General features: G+C 38.7%; 1 protein-coding gene across 1 annotated transcript in view; it reads left to right on the forward strand.

Annotated features, from left to right (window-relative positions):
• CDH12 (cadherin 12) overlaps nucleotides 1-25,817 on the forward strand; it is a 528,906-nt gene that overhangs the window by 104,174 nt on the left and 398,915 nt on the right. Inside the window, exon 2 of the mRNA XM_025147686.3 lies at nucleotides 15,248-15,356. The gene's annotated coding sequence lies outside the window, so the exon portion shown is untranslated. The remainder of the gene's footprint in view (nucleotides 1-15,247; nucleotides 15,357-25,817) is intronic.

Below are 25,817 nucleotides of genomic sequence, written 5' to 3' on the forward strand. Positions count from 1 at the left end.
GGGTAGGGAGATGGGCCTAAAAACAAAACAGCAGCAACAATTTGAGGAGAAACAAATTTACTAAATAAGATATCAGAATGCAAGATAACACACTATAATACAATATAATATCATATAATTGGAATTGAAGGTAATAAATAAAATGAGAGAGAGCGTCCGAAAACCTAAGGCCTTACTTTAAGTAAGCTGAGGCAATATGGCACCCACAACAGAGATGAGCTGGAAGATGGAAAAGAGATGTCTCATGCTCTGTGAACGGTTTTTATCTTTCCCTCTAAGCGGAAATGGTAACAGAACAGAGAAGAGTTTTCTGGGAGGTGTAGCTCTCTTCTGGGACAGGTGCCCAGAACTATCCGCAATCCATGGAATTGGAGCATTAACTCTTTAACTCCCAGTGCACTATGTGATAACAAAATCATAAAACCATGACAGCCTATTAACTACACAAAATTCACAAAATACAAAAAAAATACATAAAACTTCTCTTTGCATATGGTGGCATGCCCCTTACATAAGCTACACAAGACCACTGAGAGCCTCTATCTAGGGTGGTTTCAGGACTTACTCAATTTACACAAAGCTTATTGGGATTCTGAGCAGCCACCTATATCTATACTAAAGCCTTCCTAGGGATGCATTGTTGTCTGAGGGTATTTTCAGCTATTATAAGAATACCTGACATACTTTCTTCTATATCTGGAATCACCTGAAGTATTTATCATGAATTGGAACAGGAACACTGAGCTTCTAATGGTACCAACATACAGATCAGATATAGGACAGAATTAGGACCTTATCTTTGTGGTAGCTCTAGGGCAGTAAAAAATACTTTATCAGAGATCTGTCAGCCTCACTGGAGTTCACAGGGCTTTAAAATGCGCATGAAATAAGTAGTCAACTACTAAAAATGTTTAAATTGACTCTGATTATAACTAATGAGTTTATGGCTATTTTGAAAGAAAATAATTTTTGAGGGAGGAAACCCATACTACCATGGAGCCCACTGCATTTAAAACATAACACTTGCTTCATGCATTTATACATATTGAGTTTATAATAACACTGCTATCCTTTTTAGAAGAATTAGTCAGCTGTAACAGTGGTAGGTCAAGCATAATAGGTATGCAGTGAATAATGCAGAAAATGCAAAGTGATCTCAAGCGATAACCTTTCTTTCATACTCCTGGCACTCTATACATTCTCTACATCATATGTATGGTGTAGCTGTAACTTATAGAAAGCATGAAATATTGTATTTTATTAGGTTACAAGACTTCACTGAAATTCTCATCACAGATGCATTAGGTATTGCTTCTAAGCTTTCTTTGACTTTTTCTTTGTGGAGGTATTGAAAGGAACTGTTTCTGACAGACGTTGACCTTCCTAAATAATGTTTGTAATAAAGAATGGCTCAGGTTGGAAGGGACTTTATAGAGCTCCAACCTCCTGCTATGAGCAGGGTTGCCAATTACTAGATCAGTCTGCTGAGGATCCCATCCAACTTGGCCTTGAACAATCTCCAGAGATGGGATCTACAGCTTCTCTAGGCAACCTGCTCCATTGCCTCAGCATCCTCTGAGTGAAGAATTTCCTCCTAACAACTAGTTTAAATCTCTCTTCCTTTAGTTTAAAACCATTCCCCCTTATTCTTTTAGGCTGTGTAAAAGTTTGGTTCCCCTCCTGTTTCTAAGCTTCCTGCAAGAACTGGAAGGCTGCAATGAGATCTCCCTGAAGCTATGTGCACATTGAACAAGCCAAGCTCCAGCAGTCTTTCTACATAAGAGAGATAATTCAGCCCTTTGATCATCTGTGTAACCCTCTTGTCTTGTCCCACTCAGTGTGGGCTTTGAGGGAGCTGAATCTATCTCCTGAGTAGTGCCTCTCTTAGTCAGCAGGTGTTGCTGTCACAATGGAATCATCCAAGAGTGAGAGGAATAACACAAGCCGATTTATTGAGAGTTTTCTAACAACTACTAATACTCTACTTGGAGGTAAAATTGACTAATTTGCTAATTACAATTAATAACCATTACAGGTAAGAGTACTTTGGCACAGGATTTAATTCTACATTAAAAGTTCTAAGACAATGGCTTAGGCAACTAGATCCTTGTAACTAGAATTCATCCAGATAACATCACTGAGAACAAAGGCAAACAGTTGTGCTCCCAGAGACAACTCTGAGTGAAATTCTTTCTTGGACGCCCTAATTTTTCTTTATTTTTACTGAAAATCAGGTGAAGAAGATATAACGAAAACGTTTCACTGTGGGGACTAATGAATTAAGGCAAGACATCTGATGTGCTGTCTCAGTGAAAAGTAACTGCTTCTCATCCACTCTGTTAGCCAGCAGAGTGGAAAGCAGCTGCAGGCAATAGAAGAGGTAATACCTCGGTGGGAGGGGCAGGTGGTTTACAGGAGGTTTCACGGTGGTGGAGGAGAGCTTTCTGGACTTCTCTGAGTTTTCTTTTGTTCTGCTGGGTGCTTCCTGAGTGAGTCAAGAAGGCAAGAGTAGGCTCTATAGCTGTTTCTAAAGTCTCTTGTGTAGTGAGAGCAGTTGGACTGGTAGTAGAAAGTCTGGGGTCAATTGGTGTTTGTGGTTTTAGCTTGAGGGTACTCAACAGAGAGCTGTTTCAAGGCTGCCAAAAAAAAAGACTTACTGAATAGCTTCAATGTGGCAGGTTTTGTCTGGCAGACTTGCTGGAGAGCTTAATAAGGATTTTTCTTGAGGTCTTGATTTCTCTAAGCTTCTGATTGAAGGCTATAAGCAAAAACAAAAACAAAAAAAAACCTTCAAAAACCTGTGAGTTGGGTTTATGGCTTAAACTCTTTTGAGTTATTTTCCTACTAACAACAGGTGTTGCTTTTATCTCTTGTAGGGAAAGAAGAAAAAATTCTCTGTTTGGGCCTCAGATCATTACTGTACATTTAATTTGTTGTTTTTAAGTATGCTGTTCAAATGGCTTCAGTTTCTCTCTTTCAATATTTTCAGAATTGAAAAATGCAGCTCTTGACTTTATATCTGTTTAGTCTTACTTCTCAAATAGCAACTCTGCACCACATAAAGTATCAATCCTAAAAGCTACTACTCTTTTAGTGAAGTATATAAACAATTGCTTGGCTTTTTTTCTTGAACACACTGTGTTATTAAAAAGAACCAAAAAGTATATTTTAATACTTATGGAAAACCTTTGGATTTAATTCAAGAGCTCTAGAAATCAAGAGAAAGTGAAGAGACTACGTGTGATTCTCTGTATTAAGGAATGATAATTCAACCAAGTATTTAAATATGTAATTAAGTTCTGTTGGCTTTAAAAGTAAATGGGGCTATGTATCTTGATAGTAAATGTTTGTTTTGTTATTATTGTTTTGTTTTTTAAATTAATACTAGATGGTGCTTTTTATTAATTATAAAGGGGGAAAAATATGTTCCCTTATGTCTGACTGGATCTCCATGAATAGTTTCTTGCAAATGCTATGTGTTGATTCATTTTCTTGGTCTTTTTTTGGCTTAATTTTGGAAAATGCTTTTATGTGAGCTAAGTGCATATTTAGGAATACAGTTTCAATTGTTTCTGAAAATCTAGTCTTCCATTGTATGCATAGTTTTAGACTTCACTGTTGAATTCCTAAAATATGCTTCACAATATAAAACTAGTGTTCTAACACTGCACAGTGCTGACTTAGATGTGTATTGGAAATTCCTTTAAGTTATTTCTCCTTTCTTTCCTCTGTTGTGCTTTGAGTGCCTGCAACCACATCTCAGAAAGAGAAAACATTTTGGAACCCTTGTTTTCACGTTTTTCTTATTTGAATCAGAAAAATATTCTAAATAATGAAGATGGAGGTAATATAGGTATGACATTTTGAACATCTTAGGTTTAATTTCCATTGTTGAAAATGCATCCAAGTTTGAGTTTCTCTCTTTTTAGTTGCTTCTCTGTTGTTTCCTTATCATAGTATTTATAATTGAGTATTCAGCTTACACTAGCACATCTTGAATCTTTTTTTTTTTTTTTTTCCCCATGCATATGCTATATCTTGCAGACTGTCTGCATCTCAGGTCAAAGCTTAGTGTTCAAGTCTATCCTGTTCAGAAACCTTGATGTTAGGAAAATGACTTTGCTTTGGTATCTTGAGTATCTCTTGACTTAATAATTTTTTTTTTAATTGATAATTGTTTTATGTTGTAGTTATGAATAAAGAATAGTCCAGTTGTTATTGGTGGCTATGTAACCAAATTAGTTCAATCTGGAATGCTATTGGAAGAGAACAGGCCTTCTCACAGATTTTTTAAATGTCATTAATTAACAGCTTAATCCTGCAGGGTATTAATCTCTGCTCACGTGAGTCTTTGATTTAACTGGATTTTTTCCCAGCAGCAGACCAGAATTTATAGGATAAGTGTGGTCTAAAAGATGTAACATATCATACATATCTGCAGAAAGCAAAATTAATTGACCACTGGAAAATGCCTGGACTCCAGTGCTTTGAGAAACTTTAAGTCAGATGGCAATTGGCTGAAAGATTGGGGCACAGGTAATGTTCTCCTCTGTCCTTCCAGTAGCAGAGAATAATATTGAAAGGGACAGGCAGACCCAACTAGTCAGTATTTGGCTCTGAGGCTGGTGCCTCTGGCAGATTTTTAGATTTCTCAGTCATAGGAGGATCTATGTAACATCAGCACTTCTTGGTGCCTGATGGGATGCACCTTTCTCAGAGTGAGGAAAAGAGTAAAAGAGTCTTGCACAGGAGTTAGTAGGGCAGATGGATATGCTTTAAACTGGATATGAAGGGAAAGTGGGGGGTGGGGGTGGGGGATGGAAAGCAGGTTTGCCAGTGATAAGCTACAGGGTGGCACGCTAAAACTTTAGGGGCTGTATGATAGTGAGAACTTTCAGTCTGCTCCATAAGATGCTTGGTACATCAGAGTACATTTGAAATGTTTCTATGCCTATACATGAAGCATGAGGAAAAACAAGAGGATCCATAAAACTTGGCTTGGTCTCAGAGCTATGATGACATTGGCATAAGTGAAATTCGGTGGGAAGAGTTCTGTGACTTGTCATGAAGTGTGGTTCTGGGCTGCCACAGAGATAGGTTGGGCAGGTGAGACACAGGGTGGCTGAGTGTGTGAGGACGGAGTTAGGCAGTATGCAGCTGGCAACTGGTGATGACATGGTTGAGAACCTTTGTGATAAAGGATGTAGGGACAAACAAATAAAGTGTATGTCATTGTGGGAGTCTATTATAGGCCACCTAGCTAGGATGACAACATTAGTGAATTTCTTTTTAAGGAACTAAGAGAGCTCTAGATTGGCAAGTTGAAGTCCCTCATAAGGATGGCCAGATATTAACTGGGAATATCACACATCTGATACAAACAGATGGTTACTGGAAGTGAGGTTGGGTTACATGGGAAAACTCGAGAGATGCAGTTTCCTGCTATAGGGGAAAAAAAAATAATAAAACAACCAAAACTTAGCTAGAATTGGAGCTCATCCGTATTGTGGTCAATAAAAAGAGTTGTAGGTATGTAAACCACAAAAGGAAGACCAGGGATAATGTTAGTTCATAACTTTATGAGGATGGTCTTATCACAACGAGGGATGCAGAGAATTCCTATTCCTTTGTTTTTGATGCTTAAGATAGGTTGTGGGATCCCTGAAGCTTTGAGTTGGACTACTGTGACTGTGGTGATGGTTAACTCCCAGCCAACTCCAAACTTGTGTGGAATTTGCATGGAAGTCTATGGATCCTGATGGGATTCATCATAGGGTAATCAAAGAGCTGTCTGATGTCATTGAGACTTCTCAATTATTTTTCAACAGGCTTGGGAATCTGGAAAGGACTTTGTTGTCTGCAAGCTGGCAAACATTGCCTCAAGTTTCATTAAGGGCAAGAGTGAAGCTCTTGATAATCACAATCCTGTCAGTCTCACTTCAGTACCTAGCAAAATTATGGAGATTATTCTGGGAGTTATTGGAAAAAAAAATACTCTGAAAGACAGTGCAAACATTGTTTGCAAGAGGAAAGTCCTGTTTATGTAATCTACATAAAAGTAGGATAAATTCATTAGAATTGACCAAGGGGAGCCAGTTGATGTAACTTTCTTGGATTTCAACAAAGCTATTGTTTCTCTCAGTATCATTCTGGACGATATCTTTAGCATAGACCTAGATGAAAACATAACGTGAGAGTGGACAATTAGATGACAGGACAGGCCCAAAGGGTTATAGTAAACGAAGTTACATCAGGCTGATGAAGTGGTTACTTGTGGGGTTTTGCAGGGCTCCATTTTAGGGCCAGTTCTCTTTAATGTTTTTATCAATGAATTGGATGCAGGACTTGAAGGTACACCAAGTTTGCAAATGACAATACGTTAGGAGAAGTTGACTCCCTCAAGGATAGAGAGGCCATAGAATGTTTTTTGTTGAATGAGCTCTTTAAGATCATCTAGTTCTGATGTTCCTCCTATAGGCAGCGACACCTCCAACTAGACCAAGTTGCTCAAAGCCCCATCCAGCCTGGCCTTGAATGCCTCCAGGGAGGGGACATTCACAACCTCTCTGGGCAACATGTTCCAGTGTCTCACCACTCTTACAGTAAATATCTTCTTCCTAATATCTAGCCTAAGTCTAACCTTTTCCAGTTTAAAGTCATTTCCCCTTGTCCTGTCACTGCCAAGTCCCTCCCCAGCTTTCCTGAAGGGCCCTTTCAAATACTACAGGGCCACTCTAAGGTCCTCCCAGAGCCTTCTATTCTTCAGACTGAAGAGCCCCAGCTCTCTCAGCCTGTTCTCATAGGGGGAAGGGTGCTTCTGGTCATCTTTATGGCCCTCCTCTGGACCTGCTACAGCAGTTCAAAATTGTTCTTGTGTTGGGAACCCTAGAACTGGATGCAGCACAGCAGGGGGGTCTCACAAGAGCAGAGTATAGAGGCAGAATCACCTCTATTAACCTGCTGGTCATGTTTCTCTTGATGCAACCTGGGATACAGTTGGCCATCTGGGCCACAAGCACACATTGCCAGCTCATGATGGGTCTTTTGTCAATGGACAACCTCCAAATTCTTTTCCTCAGGGCTGCTTTCAGGCCATTCTCTGCCCAGCTTATGTTTGTACTTGGGATTGCCCTGACCCAGGTGTAGGACCTTGCATCAATAAAGATGTTGAAGAACACAGTTCCCAAGACAGAACTCTGGGGGACACTGCTCGTGACCAGCCTCCACCTGGATGTAGGGTCATTGACAACAGTGCTCTCACTACAACAATCAGCCAATTCTTTATCTACTGAGTGGTCCATTCTTCAAATCTGTATCTCTCCCATTTAGAGATGAGGATATAGTGTGGGACCGTGTCAAAGGCATTGCACAAATCCAGATAGATGGCATTGGTTGCCTTTCCTTGGTCCACTGATGCTGTCTCTCCATCAGTGAAAGCCACCAGATGGGTGAGGCGTGATCTGCCCTGGGCCATGCAGAGAGACTTTGACAAACTAGAAGGCTAGGCAGTCACCAACTGCCTGAAGTTTAACAGGGTAATTCTGGATTCATGGCTCTATATACAGACTGGAGGATGAGAGGCTGGAGAGCAGGCCCACAGGAAAGGATCTGGGTGTACTTGATGTCAAGTTGAATCTGAGTCTGGCTCTTTTGGCTGCCAGGGCACACTGCAGTCACGCTCTGGAGTGCATCAGGCCCAGCACTTCTAAGCCAAGTAAGGAAAGGGGTTGTTCTGCTCTGCGCTGTGTGGCCTTACCACCTCAAGCATTGTGTGCGGTTTGGGTGCCACAATACACAAAGAACGTACAACTATTAGTGTTCAAATGAGGACTATGATGTTGCTGATGGATCTAGAGTGCTATGTGTATGAGGAGTGGCTGAGGTTCCTTGGTTTGTTCAGCCTGGAACAGAGAAGGCTGAGGGCCTTATGGCAGCCTGTGGCTTCCTCGCTAGGGGATTAACAGTAAAAGAAATCCTCGTTTGTGTCCAGTGTATTTTCTTAAGATCTTACAGTAGTATTTATTTTTTTAATAATTTATCCTTGATGTGTCTGATCCTATTATACAGTCGGTAGGGCTTTGATGCATTAGAGCTGTTCAGAAATAAATCAATGTTCAGTTGAATCTTCAGTATATTCCATCACTGCTAATTAATACCTGTAGAAGAATAATAATAAAGGGAGCTTTAAGAGAGGTAAGCAACCTTATTTTATTAGGTATCTTAAGCTTTCATCCTTTAAAAACAAAACAGTGAAACAGCATAACAGCAAAACCTTATGTAAAAGGAGATGCTCCAGGGAGTAAGTACAAGGTTTTTTCTTATGTGGAACCTAGAAATGTAGCTTTAATTAGGTGCCAAGACACTCCCAAATGTTTCCTAGATGCCAGGGGAAGCAGAGATATATATGTGAATCATTAATTAATCTGGCCATCTAGCTGGCAAACTTGCATTTGAGACAGCATCCATCTATCTTCATTATTTCTGAGCTTTATGACATTTCCTGGTGATTGACTTTTATGTTCAAGACTTGGTCATTTCAAAAGGAAAGCCATTAAAAGGTATTTCTGAGCCTGTGGTAATACAATTCCAATACATGCTCCAACATTAATCTACTGCAGTTTCAGACCATACTTTTTTTTTTTTTTTTTTTTTTTTTTTTTTTTTTTTTTGCGGGCTTCTCTGAGCTAAAATACACATTAGTGTTTGGCTTTTATTTCTAATAATTCGGGTATTTAATTTTTTTTGCCATCATTTTATAATTTGCCTTAGAAAGATGTATATGCTTTTATGTCTATGTTTCTTAGAGCTATCAAATGATACCATCTTACCAAATATGTTGCACAGAAACACAAGAAAAAAATCCTGCATTTCACTTAAAATTGAGTTCCTCGGGATGATTTTGATGCATGGCATGCTATGATAGAATTGTAACACTTCTAAAATAAGAAGCATTAAATCCTGCTGATGCTCATACATTTTCAGTTATATCAGCTGCACTCTTAACTGCTACTGTCCTGTGTGATGTTGCATAATCAGAACATGGTGCTGCTACAGTTATAGTTATTCATGGTTGCTGCTGGATGACTGCATTCAGTGCCCTGTATTTCCACTGTAGACATGCTTGGTATGGGTTCTGCAACTCTAACACTTGAATCTTCCTTTCTTTTAGCGTGAGTTTTATCTGATTGCATATACGAGGTGGTAAGCACTGCACTGAACACAGAAAACTTATAGAGGCTTGCTTGTTTTATCATGAATATCAACAACTTCAAGTGGAATTTCAAGGGCAACTGATGTTGTCTACCTGGACTTGTGCAGGACATTTGACATGGTTCCAGACCATATCTCTAAGTTGGAGAACAAGAACCAAAACACTGGTCTGCTATTAACGCTGTTTTGACTGAAAGCAGGACAAGGATCAAGCTAGCAGTGGCTGTGTCATGCATTAACTTGCCTGAGCCCACAAATTCTTTTTGTATACAGATGATTCAACAATGATCAGAGGTTAATGACAGGGATTGTCCTTGAGTCTGTCAGACTGGGATTCCCAGCATAAGTGAAGAAAGGGTCATCTGTCCATTTAGCTTCTCAGATTGGTGCTGTGAGGTGAGGGTTTTGATGTGGAGACTGAGGAATACACTTCATTCTCCTTATGTTTTTTTTTCCTCCTCAGAATAACTTAGCGATTGGAAAGTTAAGCAGTATTATCATATGGAAGTGGATGTGAAAGAGACAACTGCATTCAACTTTCTGAACAGTAAATGGGAGACTGAAATCATGCTCTAAGTGTAATCAAGATTATGTAGTTAGTGGGTTTACTCAGTGGCCTACCTTTTGGGAAATAAGCTAATATTCACATATTCTTAAAAGGGAAATATTTTAAGAGTTTTCAGGCAGAAAATTCTTCTATTCTGAAGTATTTGTACTGTAAAATGTTCTATTCATTGTTGGCTAACTTGAGGTAGCTACTTGGTTGATTGCATCAGCTTTTAAGTTGAGTTAAAACCTAGTTTTTCTCACTCCTGCAAGTATAAGAAATTAGTTAATGTTTACCACTGAGGTTCATTATTCAAACCCTTCATTATTGATAGCAGCAGAGAAGGATAACAAGATTTTTCAATGAGTTTGGTATGAGGTAAGATTAAATAACCATATCTTCACCATGGGAAAGAGACAAATGTGTTATTGACCTATAATTTCATGAATGATAGTGCATTAATCACTTCATGTTTGTTTCACATTGCAAGAATGAAACTTATCTACAATAATCAAACAGCAAGTATAAAATAAAGTGCCTGTCACGCAAAACACAATTGGACTGTGATCTTCCTGCCAGCAAACAACTTGGAAGAGCAAAGCATAGCTGCAGAGAATGATTAGACCAATTAATAAATTAATAAAGACAAATAAAAACCAAAATATTGAATACCAAGATGAAGGCACACCCTCCATTTCTAAAGGTCTAACAACTGCAAGTTAACATAGCTCATGAAGGGGTGTTTCCAAGACTCAGGTTTATTCAGCGTGTATGGTGCATCTGCTTGGTACCTCAGTCAGGCCATATGGATCTAACCAAGTAAAGAAAGTAAAAATTCCTTTTGAGAATTCAAAAGTATAAGAAGCAAATTTATTGCAAAAGACAAACTGGAAAGAAAGAGGAGATGGGAGAGAGGATTGTTAAAGGCTTACAAGCAAACTAAAAAGCAACAAAAACAACCTGCCACCTCTGAATTAAGAAATCAGCCAAAAGTGTCCAGGAAATCAGTACAGTCTGCCAGGAAGCGCAAGCATGCAAGCGTAAGTAGGTCTGTGAATATTTGGGAAATCCTGACTAACTGCAGGGAACTGATAATTAAGACTTCATACCATATTCTTTCTATTGTGGCACTGAATTTTTAATCTGTGTTCTGTACTAATTGTTGAGTTGTTGTTTTTGTTTTTAATCCACTTTGTAAATTTTTATTTTTGGTTACGTAGGTTTGTCTCATTTCCAGCATGGGTTATTTCAGTGTTTTAGCTTTCCTGGGGACTTACGATGAAGGACAAAAGCCAGGATGATTCTGTTGTGTCTTATAGAGCTAGTCCTTCTTTAGAGCTAGATATTCCAGCCCCGTTATTCCATTGTTTTTTCATCATTTTCTTGCCCTGTGCCTCCATTCACCTCAGACCTTCCTCCAATAAGATTTTTGACGGACAAAGAAAAATGAAATGAGGCTTAAAATATTGTTAGCTTAGAGAGGGCAAACCAAAGGGGGAAGCAAGGTTTCCCTAGCAGTACCTTGTGATCCCAAAGGCATTCAGAGTGGGTGCTGCTCCTGGAACCTGAGAATGGGAAGAGGCTGCTTTCCACCTTCCTCTTGCTAATGCTCTCTGCAGCTGTCTGGCAGGAAGCAGGGGAGGGTTTGATGAGGACCTTCTATGACTTGGCAAGATCTTGGAGAGCAGCAGGTTGTTTTTTTTTTTTTCGAAACAAATATTTTGCCTCTGCTAGACTGGGGTAAGCTTTTAAATTGCACATTATAAACAAATACTTATTTCTGCCAGTGATTTTGTTTCCTCTCCTACACTAACAGTGTTGTAGTTTAGCTTTATCTGAGCTAGCTTCAAATTCAGTAAGCAGATAAAGATAGCAATGGTAAATTGGTCTGCTGTCTTTAATATACTGGGTTTCTCACTGGCCTCAAAAGTGACTCAGACAGCAACATAGGGAAGAGAAGAATTTGTTTATGTGGTAACTCTTTGTTGTTATGCAGTATAGATGACAACAAGGTGGAGACTGATGAGCTTTCAGTTGTTTGAGCGCTTGGTTTCCATGTATTCCTAATAAATGTCTTGCATCGTTAAGCTGTGGTGAGGGCTAAGTGTCATGCAAAAGAAAATATTCTGTTTTGAAGGATTGAGGGTCTGGGTGCTTCTAATTCTTTACTGGACACATCTTGTAATAGATAAGTTGTATTTTATCTGCTATCATCTTGCTTATACCCACAAATGAGCATGAGATTGTATCTTGGGTTTGTCCCAGATTGCTATCATGTTCTATAATGAAAGCAGCATGATGTGATGGAGAAATGTCATCCATTTGCTATCTGCTAACCTTTCCAAATGGTTGGCTGGATAGACCCATGAGATTTCATATTTAAAATATCTGTGGTAGTTTTGAAAATAAAGTTTAGGAATTATCTCTCAATTGCATAATTAGTTTCTAAATCAAGGCATTTGCCCCTTGGAAAGCCATATAATACACAGCTGGTGACATAAAGCTAAATAATTAATATTCTTATGTGTAATTAAAAATAATCCTATAGGAAAAATCTAATTACATTATTTTTTTGAAAGCTGAATTTAATTAAGCCCACCTTCATCTACTTGTGTGTGTGTGTGTGTGTGTGTGTGTTTTGAAAAGAGTCTACTGGGCTTGATAAGTGAGATTTCTACCCTACCCCCCTTAACGGAGCCATGCTGGCTTGAGCCTATCAAGTTATATTTATCCAACTGTTCTGCTATTCTATCTTTAATTAGATTCTCTGTCAGTTTCCTCCATAATGGGATGAATCTCACCAGGCTGTAAATTTTAAGTTCTTTCTTAAGAACGTTATTTTGAAAATGTTACTGCATTATTTTATGCATTACTCAACAGCAGCTTGATTATAAGGACATTCTGCCGATTTATTTTTTCAATAATCTTTCCTGATGTTTGATACTGCAACCTGTTCTCAGATTTTCCATAGTATTACCAACCCTTAACCTTCTTTTCCTGTAGGACAAAATATTGCGTGACATCATCACTGGTTTTAAACTTGTGTTTTGGAGGCTGCTGTATCACTTACAGAAAAATACTCAAGTGGTATGCTGGTCTGATGTTCACGTTGATAGGGTTAGTTCTCTGCTGTAGAAATACTGTGAGTCTGCACTCTGGAGAAATAGTGGAAAATAACCACCATCAGCAATTTCTTTCCTTTATAGATAATTGTGCACTTACAGTATGCATTCATTTGGAAAACTAAATGTGATGTGAATACAGTCCAATAAAGATGAAATGGTGGGTAATTAGGTGCGTAGCCAAAATATTAACATCTTGGTACAAAAACAGCAGTATAAATGATCTGATTTACTTAACCACTTCAATCATATATAGCTTCATTTGTGTGTGTATAGTAGGAAAAATATTTCAGGACTTCTACATTAACTGTATGACTTGCTACTCCTGTACACTGACCAGCACTCTTGAATTTTAGGATTCTTGGTAGTGCTCAGGGCATAATAATAAATGAGAATATTTTGTACTACAATTCTGGTGGAAAATGAGAGGTTTGTTTTGGGAAGGAGTGTGTGTGTGGGGGGGGAATAATAACCCTCTGTTGGCAGCTGCTGGCAGCATTGTGCCCTCCCTTCCCCAGGCTCTCCATGAGGTGCCCACACATGTCTGCTGGGCCCAGCCGTGCCCTGCACTGGGACTACTGTAATTGACTGTGTCTGGCATGGGGCAGTCCTGGCTTTGTCTCACATGGCATCATACACACACCAGTTTGTTGTTCCTTGTCCCATGTGCTCTGTAAACTGGAACATGTGTCTTCATCTTTTAGTAGAGGAAATAGTATTTCCTGCCGTCAGAGGTTTGGTTATCTCCATGTAAGGATGTAGACCTCTTACCTCAGTGAGGGAGAAAGCCAAGTTCTTTGCTTGTCTTGGTTTGTTTACTTTGGTCAGATTTTTCGACTTGTTGATATGTTTTAAAAACAACTCGCCTTGCAATTATGCAGCTTTAAGTTCAAGGTCTCTTAAACGAAAACAGTATTTTTTTTACTCAATAGGTGATAAAGCTCTCTTCCTTTCTCATGAAAGCTTTTGAGGGCTAAAGAGTTTGTGTCAAATTGCAATTACAGAAGTAAAAAAACTAGATGTGGTCTAATTAGTAAATGAAGAGTTGATAACAGTGATCCCTTCTAAGAGACTTTAATGAGGAAAATGCTCTTTAATCATCAGATGATTATGGAAGAAGAGCAGTAATCTGTACCACTTTGGTGTCCTGGCAAGGTAATTTACTGTATTTTATTTTCTTGCTGTGAAGCTGAACAGCCTCACTCCTTGCCCACGCAGCAATCTACAACATCTGGAGTCTGCTGCATACATTTGGCCTTTTTTTTAAGTGTTCATCCCAAATGGAGAGTTGAATGGGGAGTGTGCTTTCTACTGCTGACACACCAGAATGTGTGAGGGGCTGTGGATTTGGGTAGCAAAAGGATTACTGTAAGGTAAGTTCTGTAAGCACTTTCCTTTTCAGAGAATCTTTGTACTTGTGTTTGAGAGCTGCCTTTTCTAGGGACCAGTGCAAAAGCTGCAATTGGTTGTCTTTTTTTTTTTTTTTTGCCGTAAAAAAAAAAAATCCTGTTTTTTTTTTCTTTCAAATCTGTTGCCAGAGTGTATGAACGTGCCTTGAAAATTACGGGTTATGAAAGAGTGGCCAAAATTATTTTCATGTATGAAATTATTGTTGAATTCTGTCGTGCTTGTGTGCTGATGAATGTAAGGAGTGGCAATTCATGTCCACCAGAAAAGACTATGTTTACATATGAAGCAGACTATAGCTGAATATAGTATCCCAGATACGATCTGCAGCCTTTACTTAATGGTTGTTTTATATTCTAATTGCAAAGTTTTTCCCCCTTTTTTTTTTTTTTTTTAACTGCTGATCTCTGCAACCATGCTGGCACATCCATGAGTGATAGCTAGTACTGTTTGTTAAAAGCTTCTGAAGCAATAGGCAAGCAGACTCTTCTGCTACCTGAGGACCTAGCTGCTTGTGATACCTTTGCACAGTGGAATGTGTGGGATGTGAGCTTGTAATCTGTCCCTCATTGATATCATAGGCCTGTAACTTACCAACAAAGCATTGTTGTCAGAGATTACGTGGCAATTCAAACTCAAACATTTTCAGCTGACTTACAAGTACCTCAAAGCATTTCATAGGTTTGTGTGTTTTGTTTTTTTTTTTTTTTTTTGCAGCTGTTCCTCCTACAGGCTTCTATTTCTGTTGCTTAAATGGATGGCTTAAAGAACTGCATTCTTCCAGTGAAAGGTGTCAACTGTCAGCTGTTGGTAGCATGTGTTTTTGATGGCACTGTTTGAAATCCAGAAGCACAGTGACCACATGAGTCTGTACATGGTCAACATCTTGCTCGTTATGGATAGAAGGGAAAACAGATTTTTCTGGTGTCCTTCAGTATTTCTTATGGACCCTTTTCCACAGGGTTTGGGTAGAAGCTGCTTCGAGGATTGTTCCCAAGAGAGACTGCTGCTGAAATGAGTAAATTCCAAAACTTTTCTGGGACCACCTCTAAGAACATGTATTCAGATCTGTGAGTATATTGAGTCAAAAGAAATGCTTTGCTTTGACTGTGGTCAAAGCATGGAAGATACAATGGGAAAAAAATGTCTAATTCTCTAGCTTTATTATGTTTATTAAGTGTGATGGGGAGGTTCAGGTTATAGGTTATGAAAAACGTCCTCTCAAGTTTTCAGGAAAAGGGTAGATATGATACTGAGAAACGTGGTTTAGTGACTATGAGTGGTGAGTTGATGGTTGGACTAGATGGTCTTAGTGGTCTTTTTCAACCTTAATGATTCCATAATTATAAGTTTTACTATTATCACAACTACTAGAACAAGATTTAGTGGATCTGTTCTAGCACGCCTATCTTAAAATAGGGAAAACAAAATACTCAGAATACAAAATACTCAGAATACACAAAGTTATGGATGCAAACACCTGGGATTTTTCTATTTTTTTTCTCTCTCTATTTTTTTTTTTTTTTTTTTGTTCTGCCTGGAGCTTTGAAAAGGAGAATGGTGGCTATGCAGAGTTTGGCTTGCAAAAGCTGTGTAATGAGATTACTGCAGCATCACAGCATGATTCCGTTGTGCTGCTATGTCTACGTCCCACTTTTCCAATAAATCACAATAACCAGCTGACAATGCAAATATCACAGCATGCTGTCTGGGAATTATTTTGATTAGTTTGTAACTTGTAGAGGCTTCTCAGACTTTCAAGCAATGAGTCCTTCTGTAGCTGTTACTTCTCCCAGACACTGTCACAAGAGAGACTGAGATTGCAGTGGCTATAATTCTGGTTCAAAGGTGCTTCTATGAACTTGTGTTCATTACCTTTCAGGGCTCTTGGGAGCATGCTACAAATAGAAAAACATTTTTCCATTATTCCCTTGCTGAATAACTATAACAAGATCTTAAGATCTTTGTATAAAGCTTTGGTTTTAAATCTTGAACAAAAACAAAACATTAACTAGTATAGAAGCACAGTCTGTACATGTCAGTAACATATCTATAGCATGATAGCCTTTGTAGAGGCAAAAGAAAGTCATAACTATTGTATTTATATTTTTTCACAGAAATAGAAAATCTTCCTGTTCTGGAAATCAGATATATTAACCTGTAGTAATATATTCTTTTAAATGGAATAATGACTGTAACAAATCATGACTTTTCAAGCTATTTATTCTTCAGCAAACAGCAGAAAATCTGTTTGTACTCTGTGGTGTGATGAAAGTAAGACATCAGTTCCAACATGAAGCTTGAAAACATGCTTAAATTGTGGAAAAAATTCAACAGAGAAAGATTAAAGCATGCAATTGTTTACAATGATGTTATTCTTATGCTATCACTTTTTTCTTTTTTTTGCCTTTTATGATCTAGCTTAAAATCTAACAAGAAGAAATATGCCTGAAGTCATCATAGTGCTTTTACTGGGTGACCAAAGTTAAGGATCTGTTTCTAGCATCCTTTCCTGTTGTGAAGATCTTAGTCTTCACAAGGAGTATCTAGTCTGTTAACTTTCTAGCCTATTTCTACTAAAGTGTTTACTATCACTGTTGAAAGCACTGAAATACCAAACTTTTCAAAATAATTCATTCCTTTAGACTTGTACTTGTTGGAGTCTTGAGTACTTTATTAATGTTTAGTACGTAATGTATTAGCTGGTGTCCCAGCTTAAAAACCTAGCTTCAGTTCCTTGCTTTGATGGAGATTTCCAAGGGGGCCTGACTGAGTCATTTAGCTTTCCTGTATCTTGCTTTTCAATCTGTATAATTGAGTGAATATTAATCTTCCCACAATGAGTATAGTGAGAAAATGCTTGCTATCATTGTGAAAATATATTCATAATGGATTCTGTAATGTTTAGGAAGAGTGGGATGGATCTATATAGCTGAGATGGATGTGAAAAGAAGTAGCTATCCCCAGTGTGGTAAAGGAAAACGACCTGGCAGCATCATACTAGAGCATACTGGTGATCTACGGAGTTATGCTAGCTTCTTGTTAACTGCAAGACTGCTGCAGCTGTAAAACATTTTGAGTTTAAGTAAAAAGCTAATTGGACCTTTTTCCAGGTGATTGCAGTGTCACTTTCTGCATGTACTTTGGAGTAGGGGGCAAAAAAAAAAAGTTTCTGAAAGCTGTGGAAATTAAATAATAGGAAACTGTGCTGAACTTATCCCTATGTTGAAAAGGATGATGATGTGTTCTGCTGGAAATGTATTTGTTTTGCTACTGTGGGAAAGGGACCATTATTGCTTGGTTTATTAAAGCATAAGTAAATGACTGCTTACTAGATGGTGGGGTTATTCTCCTACTTTTCTCAAGGTATGTTCCTGCCAATATGTTGATAAAATTATTTGCAGGATCTACAAAGAGCAAATGCTTCTTTATTGAAATATACAAAGAAGTTCAGTAGAATAAGCAATTTGATAGAAAACTACTGGGAAAAAAAAGAATGGTAAGAAGCCCCCATGCTTCAAGTTATGTCTCTGAAGGACTAAGTACAGGAAAAACTCTATTTTATAGTAAGTGTTCTGGGCACATCTGAAACCTTTCAGATAAATGTTTTATTGGCTGAATCCCATTTCAGTGGTGTGCACTGGCAACCGAGGTTATGATTGAACTACCGCAAATGCCAAGATTCAGTTAACAATGTTTCAGAATCACTGGGCTGGACTGTAATTACCTACTGTAAAAATGGGAAATTGTCATGCCTAGTAACTCTTGAAGCAGCATCAGCAGGAATTTGTCCCTTCAATGCGGCAGAGAATCAAAGAGACTTGTGTATAGGCAGCTTCTGCTGCTGCTCCTCACTGATAACAGTGTGCATCTTCTTTAAAGGGCAGGGCCTCATTCTAAATAGTCCAATAGGAGCAGGGAAATACATTGGTACTTGTGAGCAGATGGTTATCACTGACTATTAGAAGGCTTTCTGTCTGCACGAATGTTATTTGCTGCATCTTTACATTTTGATCTTTAATTTTGATATATTCCTTGTTTTATGATAGATTTGCCGAGGGTAATGTTGTATTTGATATTTGTATGTTTTTTTCTCTGATTAGGGCACTTGAACCTATCAGTCTATGCACCTGGCTGTATTTAGTGCTGGAAACCTTTCTGAAAGGGTTAAGAATGGTGGCAATACCTACCATCTCCCACAGTATAGTCCTCACCACCTGTGTGTCTAAGCTGGGAATCCTCAGACCCGGGCAGGAGCCATAACTTCTTTGTGTAGTCTCTCTGTCCCAGAGACACCTAGGCATTTTTCATCCTAAATGATATTCAGCTTAGTTTCCTGGGTAGCTTAGTCCTTGATTCCTGGGTAGAAAGTTTTGTGCTATTTGTTAATTACTTTATTTGAGAGGTGCAGAATGATCACTGAAAAAACATGAATATTTTCACCTTGGGGTGAACAAATTTCAGAAAGTGAATTGGAAGAGTTCGAAAGTTCAGGTCTGTTTCTAGCAGATCTACAGTAAAATCTTCAAGACACATCCAGCATCTCATTTCCTTCATGCTGTATGGTGTTTTACATGAACACAGTAAAAGATAGCTTCTGTTATGTAGAATTTTGTTTTAATTAGCAAGCAAAAAAAAAAAAAAAAAAAAAAAGGATAGAAGCTTGCACTTCTGAGCCCGCTTCTACTAACCTACCCACTGTGTTCTGCTTTCTCAAATGAGAACATATATACAAATCCCAGAGAATCATGTTGGTGTTGAGTATCATACTCTCACTGAGTATGCTATATATTCCTGTGAAACACAGTATATAGATATAATTACAGCTAATTGGTGCTTTGGAGCAAAAGTGCATTGCCTTTTCACTCTGGATGAAAATGCTAGGATGAATCTTAGAATGTACTATCTGTGTGTGTGTGTGTGTTTGTGTATGTGTATAAGTGTGTGTGTATATATATATATACACATGGGTATACGGGTTCCTTCTTGTTCCATGCTAGTTCCTTTAGGGTAGGTTTTGTCTTGTAAAAATTTCTGTAATCTAGGATGTTAAATAACATAAGGACTTCCTCAGGCTGCTCGTGCTTCCACATTTTTTGAGCTGATGAATACTTTTATTTGTTTTTATATTAATAAAAACTTTATTATAATAAAAACAATTATTACATTTCAGCTGAGCTAAGTGGTCGTCAGACTAACTGAAAACAGTTGTCAGCATGCTTTAAAATTGCCAGTGTTAGTGTGTGGGTAAGTTATTTTGCTGTTAAAGGAATCATATCCATGACCTCCATCCTGCTTACCAGCTGGTTCTGTAGAGGACTACACTCACACACCTGTGTTGGCACCAGTGGCATACAGGGTCCTCCCAGTGTGTGATGTAACTCCAGCTACAGCACTCTTGCCCCTTACCCTCGCCTTGTGCACACGGTGTAGAGAACCCTCACCCAGGGCAGAGCCAGAATGTAGTAAAGTAAGATGACAGGTTGTACTAGTCCAGCATAGGGCATGGCTGGACAAGCACGCTAACTCACCAACCACTTACACATGACTAGTCCTCTACATCCCCTTACCCCTCATCAGCACTGGGACTGATGGCTGGGCTGGGACAACCCTAGGGGTGCCTAGTAGGGTGTTTGTTTCCCAGAAAGTTAGTAATTTCGGTTCCCCCCCTGCTGTTGTAGGTTTTCAGCTCCTCTGGTCTTGTGGAGTTGGGCTGCTGATGGCCCCTGAGGAGAAGCTGGGCGTTGTTTGGGTTCTCCCTGCTGCTGTCATTTCTATGAGCTCCCTTACAGCATGCAGATGGACTCTTGTAATGCTGCCTAGTGGTAACGAATGCAATGTGCTGTTATAGCAAAAATGCTAAGTCATGGCCTGAACCAGTGATTGAGCACCTGGTGGTAGGCAGGGCCAACCCAAAGAAGCTCAGGTGCAAGCAATGCACCTGAGAGATTGGAAGGGGTGGAGCCAGCCCTTCCCAGACCTCATTTAAGGGTTGGCAGGTGGAGGCAAGGGTATCTCACTGGAGATCCCAGCCTATGTGAAACCTTCTGAAGGTAAGCCGTTTTTTTTTTTTTCCCCTTTGTTTTTGTATCCATACCTGCTGCACTTGGACTTATCCTCACTTGCTGCAGCCTGGGACTCTGCTACCCTGCTGTCATTGCTGTGTTTTCCATGATGTTATAGTGTTACAGCTGCAGAGACGATGTTCTGACCTGAAGGAATTCTAAGAGTTGGTCTCAGATTGTGTTGCTGAGAATTGTATTACGTGTTATGTATTCATCTATGCATTTTTCCTTTAAATGCTCTTCATAACTTATCTTTCTGACTTGTTTTCAGTGGACTCAGATTGCGACATGCTTATGTGAACCAGCCACCAGCATGTTCTTGTCTTTCACAGACAAGCATAGAAGAGGAATTTAAAATTACTCTTAGTGCTTTTTATTCGTCTCTAGCTATCTGTTGTGTTGCTTATTTACTAGATCAGGCAGCACCTCCCACATTCAGTTATTTTGATGTGATGGTACTGCTTTAGAGAACTTTTGCTTGGGATCTTGTCAGCAGAAAGATAGTTCAGACAGGTTTGTGATTTGGAGTTGGCAAGGGTTCAATCTGCAGTGCATACAACTGTCTTGTCTATTGCGATATGAGCTCAGCAGAGCTGATCAGATCGTGAGAGGGGTGAATTCTCTTTGTCAGGGAATAGGGATTTTTAAGAAAGGTATTAGCTGACTGGGAAGATGTGCAAGGCTGTCATTTGTGGGGGTGAACTTCTTTCTTTGTTGTTATGCTTGAGGTTAATGACAGGGTGAATGTCAGCAGGAACGGAGTGTGTTAGCCAAATGCCCTGCTTATTAAAATAACGTTTTTTGTTTTTGTTTTTTAATGATGAGTCTAAATTCAGAAAAACTAGAGCAGCTTTAACTTATCATGTGTCTCTTCATCTTCTCTTGTCTGTTTGGGATGGATGCAAGAGTTTTCTGCTGGTCTGTGAATGTGTTTGTTATCCACAGGGAAGTACATAATTTATAGGAAGGAAGTGTTAAACCAAAGGAAACACTTGAAATTCTCACTGGAAGCCCTTTGTGTGTTGAGCTTGAGTAATAGGATGCAACTACTCAAGGAAAGTAGAGATATGGGTGCCAGGTCTCTGGGATGCATTTCAGTAGCTCTGAGAGTGTGTGGTGCTGCCTTTGTTCTGATCACATCTGCATTTCACCACTGCTGTGAAAAGCCATAATCCAAGTGTTGAAGAAAACCACCATGTATCCAAATTGAGTCCCAGGTTTGGCTGCAGTCTTCTCATTTAGGAGGTATTTTGGGATTGTGAGAGAGAAAACAAGCTTGTTGGAAAAGCTCCTTCTTATCCAATTGAAATCCTCACAAGTAGCAATTGCATACCTTTTGCAATGTTCTGTAGTCTCCTGTAAACAAAAAAAAGTAGAGTCTTGTTTTTATTTTAAAGTGAACTGAGGACTTCATAGGTTCTGGTTCCTTCTTATTCAAGGGCTTCTTATTAGCTGCCTTTTAACAATTCATCAATAACTTGGAGAATGAGAAGTAATACTAGGTGTTGCAAAATGAGGTCACAGGCAAAGAATGCAATGTTCAGTTGAAAGGCTTTATGGCCATGCTTTTTCCACAACTTCAAACAAGCAAAATCAGTTTCTCTCAGGCTTTAACTGACTGCAAATTAGGCATTATTCCAACACCTTTGCAGGTTGTCTTGGTACTGCTTTAGCTCATAAATAGGCAACTGGGGACTACCTGTTCTTGATGGTTATGTTGCTGTTGTTTGTCTTCTAAAAAGTTACCAAATTGTCTTTTTAGAGTTGGTTTTAATTAACTGACTTCAGCTGCACAGAATACATTCTGGAGTTGGGTTAAAAGCTGCTTCTGCATTTCTAGAGGAGATACACCACACGATAGAACATAGTCCCTATATTTAAGTGGGTTACAGTACTTAAAATGGATCTCACAAAGGATATAATTCATTTTATATAATATATCTATAATCATAAAGATAGGTAGGCTAATAGATATGATAGATGTATGTTTCTAACTTCTGTTTGCTTCTTTACTTACATACACAGTATTTTCAGGAGCACAACTTTATAAGAAGCCAGTGCTGGCATTTTCTAGTATTAAATGAACGAGAGCAAACCTTTGAGAACAGACATTACAAAGGCTGAAATGGTAACTTGAGAATATATTCCAACCATCAGAGGTTTGATTGAAAACCAGAGCTGTAAAAGTTGTCATTTAATTTTGCAGATATTGTAGTATTTATATGGTTTGTTAGTATTTTCTGGAAATCATATTCAAGTTAGAGCACAGTTCCTTCAACTTAGTATTGTACCCCTCTAAAATATCTTTTTTTTTTTTTTTTTTTTTTGCTTCTCACATTAAATACAAAGACTGTTCCAAAACTTGTGCTTTCTATTGCTTCCTATTTTTCTTATGCTGGTCCATGTTGTCAAGGTGAATGTTAGCAGTGGTGGGTTGTTTCTGCTTGTGCAGATTTTCATGAGCATGACAGACAGGCTCTTGTTCATCGCTAGCCAAGATGAACAGCTAGTGGTGGTGACTGCTGAAAAATAATGTGGTGTAGCTGGGAACTTGTTCTGTCAACTGGTATAACTGTGCTTTTTCTATCTGTTGTATCTTCCATGGAAATAAATAGAAGGCATTTTTGGACTGACCTATGTACTTTGAAAATGTTTTTGGAAATGTTTTAAGATGATTAACCTATAATATAAAGGAAGTGAATGTTGTAGAAAGATGAAGAGCTTTCAGAATACTATAGTTCCTGTTTTTCTTCTTGATCATTCAAAGCCAAGGAGCATCACACTTTGATTTTTCAAGCAGCTAATTGCAGCATGTATGTTTTGCAGCTGAAATCTTGAATTAGCTATGTAATATAGCACATTGACTCCAATAATAACTGTTAATATTATTGAAAAGGTGATCCTGTCCCTGTACTCTGCATTGGTGAGGCCTCACCTGGAGTACTGTGTCCAAATGTGGAGTGCTCAGTACAGGAGAGAGACAGACCTGTTGGAGCATGTTCAGAGGAGGGCCACAGAAATGATCCAAGAGTCGGAACGTTTCCGCTATGAGTCTGGGGGAGCTGGGGCTGTTCAGCCTGGAGAAGAAAAGGCTCTGAGGTGACGTGATAGCAGCCTTTCTGTTTCTAAAGGAGAGGTACGGGAAAGAAGAGGACAGACTCTTTAGCAGGATCTATTGTGATAGAACAAGGGGAAATGTTTTCAAGCTTAAAGACGGTAGATTGTGGTTAGGTGTAAGGAAAATATATTTTACTGTGGGAGTAATGAAGCACTAGAACAGGTTACCCAGAAACGTGGTGGATGCCCCATCCCTGGGGACTTTCAAGGCCAGCCTGGACTAGGCTCTGGGCAACCTGATCTGGCTGTGGATGTGCCTTTTCATTGCAGGGGAGTTGGACTAGATGATGCCTAGAGGTTCCTTCCAACTCTGAGGATTATGTTCTAACCGGCTGTTCACGAGGACACCCATGTACTTCTCTGCAGTGATCTTCTCCAGCAGGTCACCCCCTTACCTGTACTGATGCATGCGGTTATTACTCCCCTGATATGGAACTCTCATATTACGTTTTAGTATATTACATATTTTCCTGTGTATTTTATATGCTGTATGACTTCTAAGTCAGTACAGATCATTTGCCTGGCACTAGCACTTTTTTCAGAAAAAAGCTGTGTTCTGGCTATGAAGGGCAGCTGCAGTTGTGCCAGTGATTGCCACTTACAATGAGTGCTGGGCAAACAACATTATTCCCGTCTTCCCAGAGGTAAAGAAGGAGCCTGGTAAAGCAATATTTTGTTTGGATGTGAAGTAGTCATGTAAAGCAGTCCTTTCCAGCCACTGAGTTTCACATTATTATCTCATGAAAAATTATTGCATTAACAGTAGTTACTGCATTCGCAGAATTGTATGTGCAACTCTTACCTGCTTCTGTTCTGGGGAATGTAAAGAATTGGACAGGATAATCTTTAGTGACTTGTCCAGACTTTCATCTCTCTAATTATACAAGCTTCCCTATTCATGATTCTTAATGAATACTCATCTGCTGAGAAGTATTGTGTTTCAGTGACACAAAATAGAAATATATTCTATTTCTTAAGACCTTGGGTTGGACATAGAAACTAGGCAAAGATATTAACGTAACATACAAGTAGTTAACATAGGAATTTCTTGTGTACAGTTTCTGCAGTAGCAATTATCCATTCCAAGGCTGTGGAGGATGCCAGATGATAAATAATGTTTTCCTTAAGGTCCTGGCCTAAAAACTGGTAGATCTTTCTACTGCACTTCAGTAAACAATTGTGTTTACAAGAACTCCTCAACAAAAGCCAATTGTCTATGATCCTAGCTTTACTGGAGACTTATGCAACTTGTGATAATTCCACTAGAAATAACTGATATAAGAATCATTTTTCTGCTTTGCTGATGTGTCTGTTTTCTTAAAGCTAGATGCTAAAACTAAAAAGAAAAGCTTTACTGGAAAAGGTGGATTTTCAATTTTTTTCATTTTACTTCCTTTGTTTTGCATTGCAACATTTTATGATCTGTTATCATAACGAATGGCAAGCAAAGGAAACTAGTATGTGATGGTCTCTGAAATAAGCCTAGTTGGCAAGATGGAATGAAGAAACTAAAACAAGTTCATATTTTTTTCCGATTTTTTACTTATACATGGTCATGGCAGTGCAATAAGAAAACACCTATGTTTCCAAGCTGAAGGGATAACTGATACAACAACTATAGGCAACTAAGAGCAAAGTCTTGCTCCTTTAAGAAAAGGAAAGAAATAGGCATCAGACAGTGAAAAACCTATTCCAAGCAGAAAGTAAAGTAAGAAGCATTTCTGTGGAAATGATTGAAGATCTCGAGTGCAAGAAATAGTGGACATGTACACCATGGTACAGGTGTATACATGGAAAGTACAGGAAGAAACTGAAAATATCAAAAATCTCTTATTTGCACCAAATTAAAGAAAATATATTTTAAAGAAATAAGCAATTCTATTGCACTTGCTTTGTGCCTGATAAAATATTGAGATTTGTTCAATTTTTCATGTATTTGTTTTATATGTTTTGCTATAGTCACTAGTGAGGCAAGATAGATGAGTTTGGCTTTCTGACAAATCAATGCTGCTTCTCACAAATCTGTTTTGTTGTTTAGTTGCTGAAATCTGTGACATCTCTGTCTAGTTAGTGTCAGAATGAGGTGCAAGCTACAGCTTTAGGGAGATTTACTGTCAGTTGCTTTCTTGACTTATAACTTGCTCACAATACTTTATCTTGACTGTAAATTAGAGTAAGGTAACTCCTCATTTTCAATCCCCAGAATAGAAAACAGAAGAAATTGAATTTGGAGGATCTTATGTTTGTAGACTTTAAGTCAGGCACTGATCCTTCATACTGCAAAGGAATCTTATGCTGTAAAAGGAAACAATATACTGTTTGTCTTTCATCTGCCAGTAATAGTCTCTT

The sequence above is a fragment of the Gallus gallus genome, chromosome 2 (assembly GCF_016699485.2).
Source record: "Gallus gallus isolate bGalGal1 chromosome 2, bGalGal1.mat.broiler.GRCg7b, whole genome shotgun sequence".
Classification (NCBI taxonomy): domain Eukaryota; kingdom Metazoa; phylum Chordata; class Aves; order Galliformes; family Phasianidae; genus Gallus; species Gallus gallus.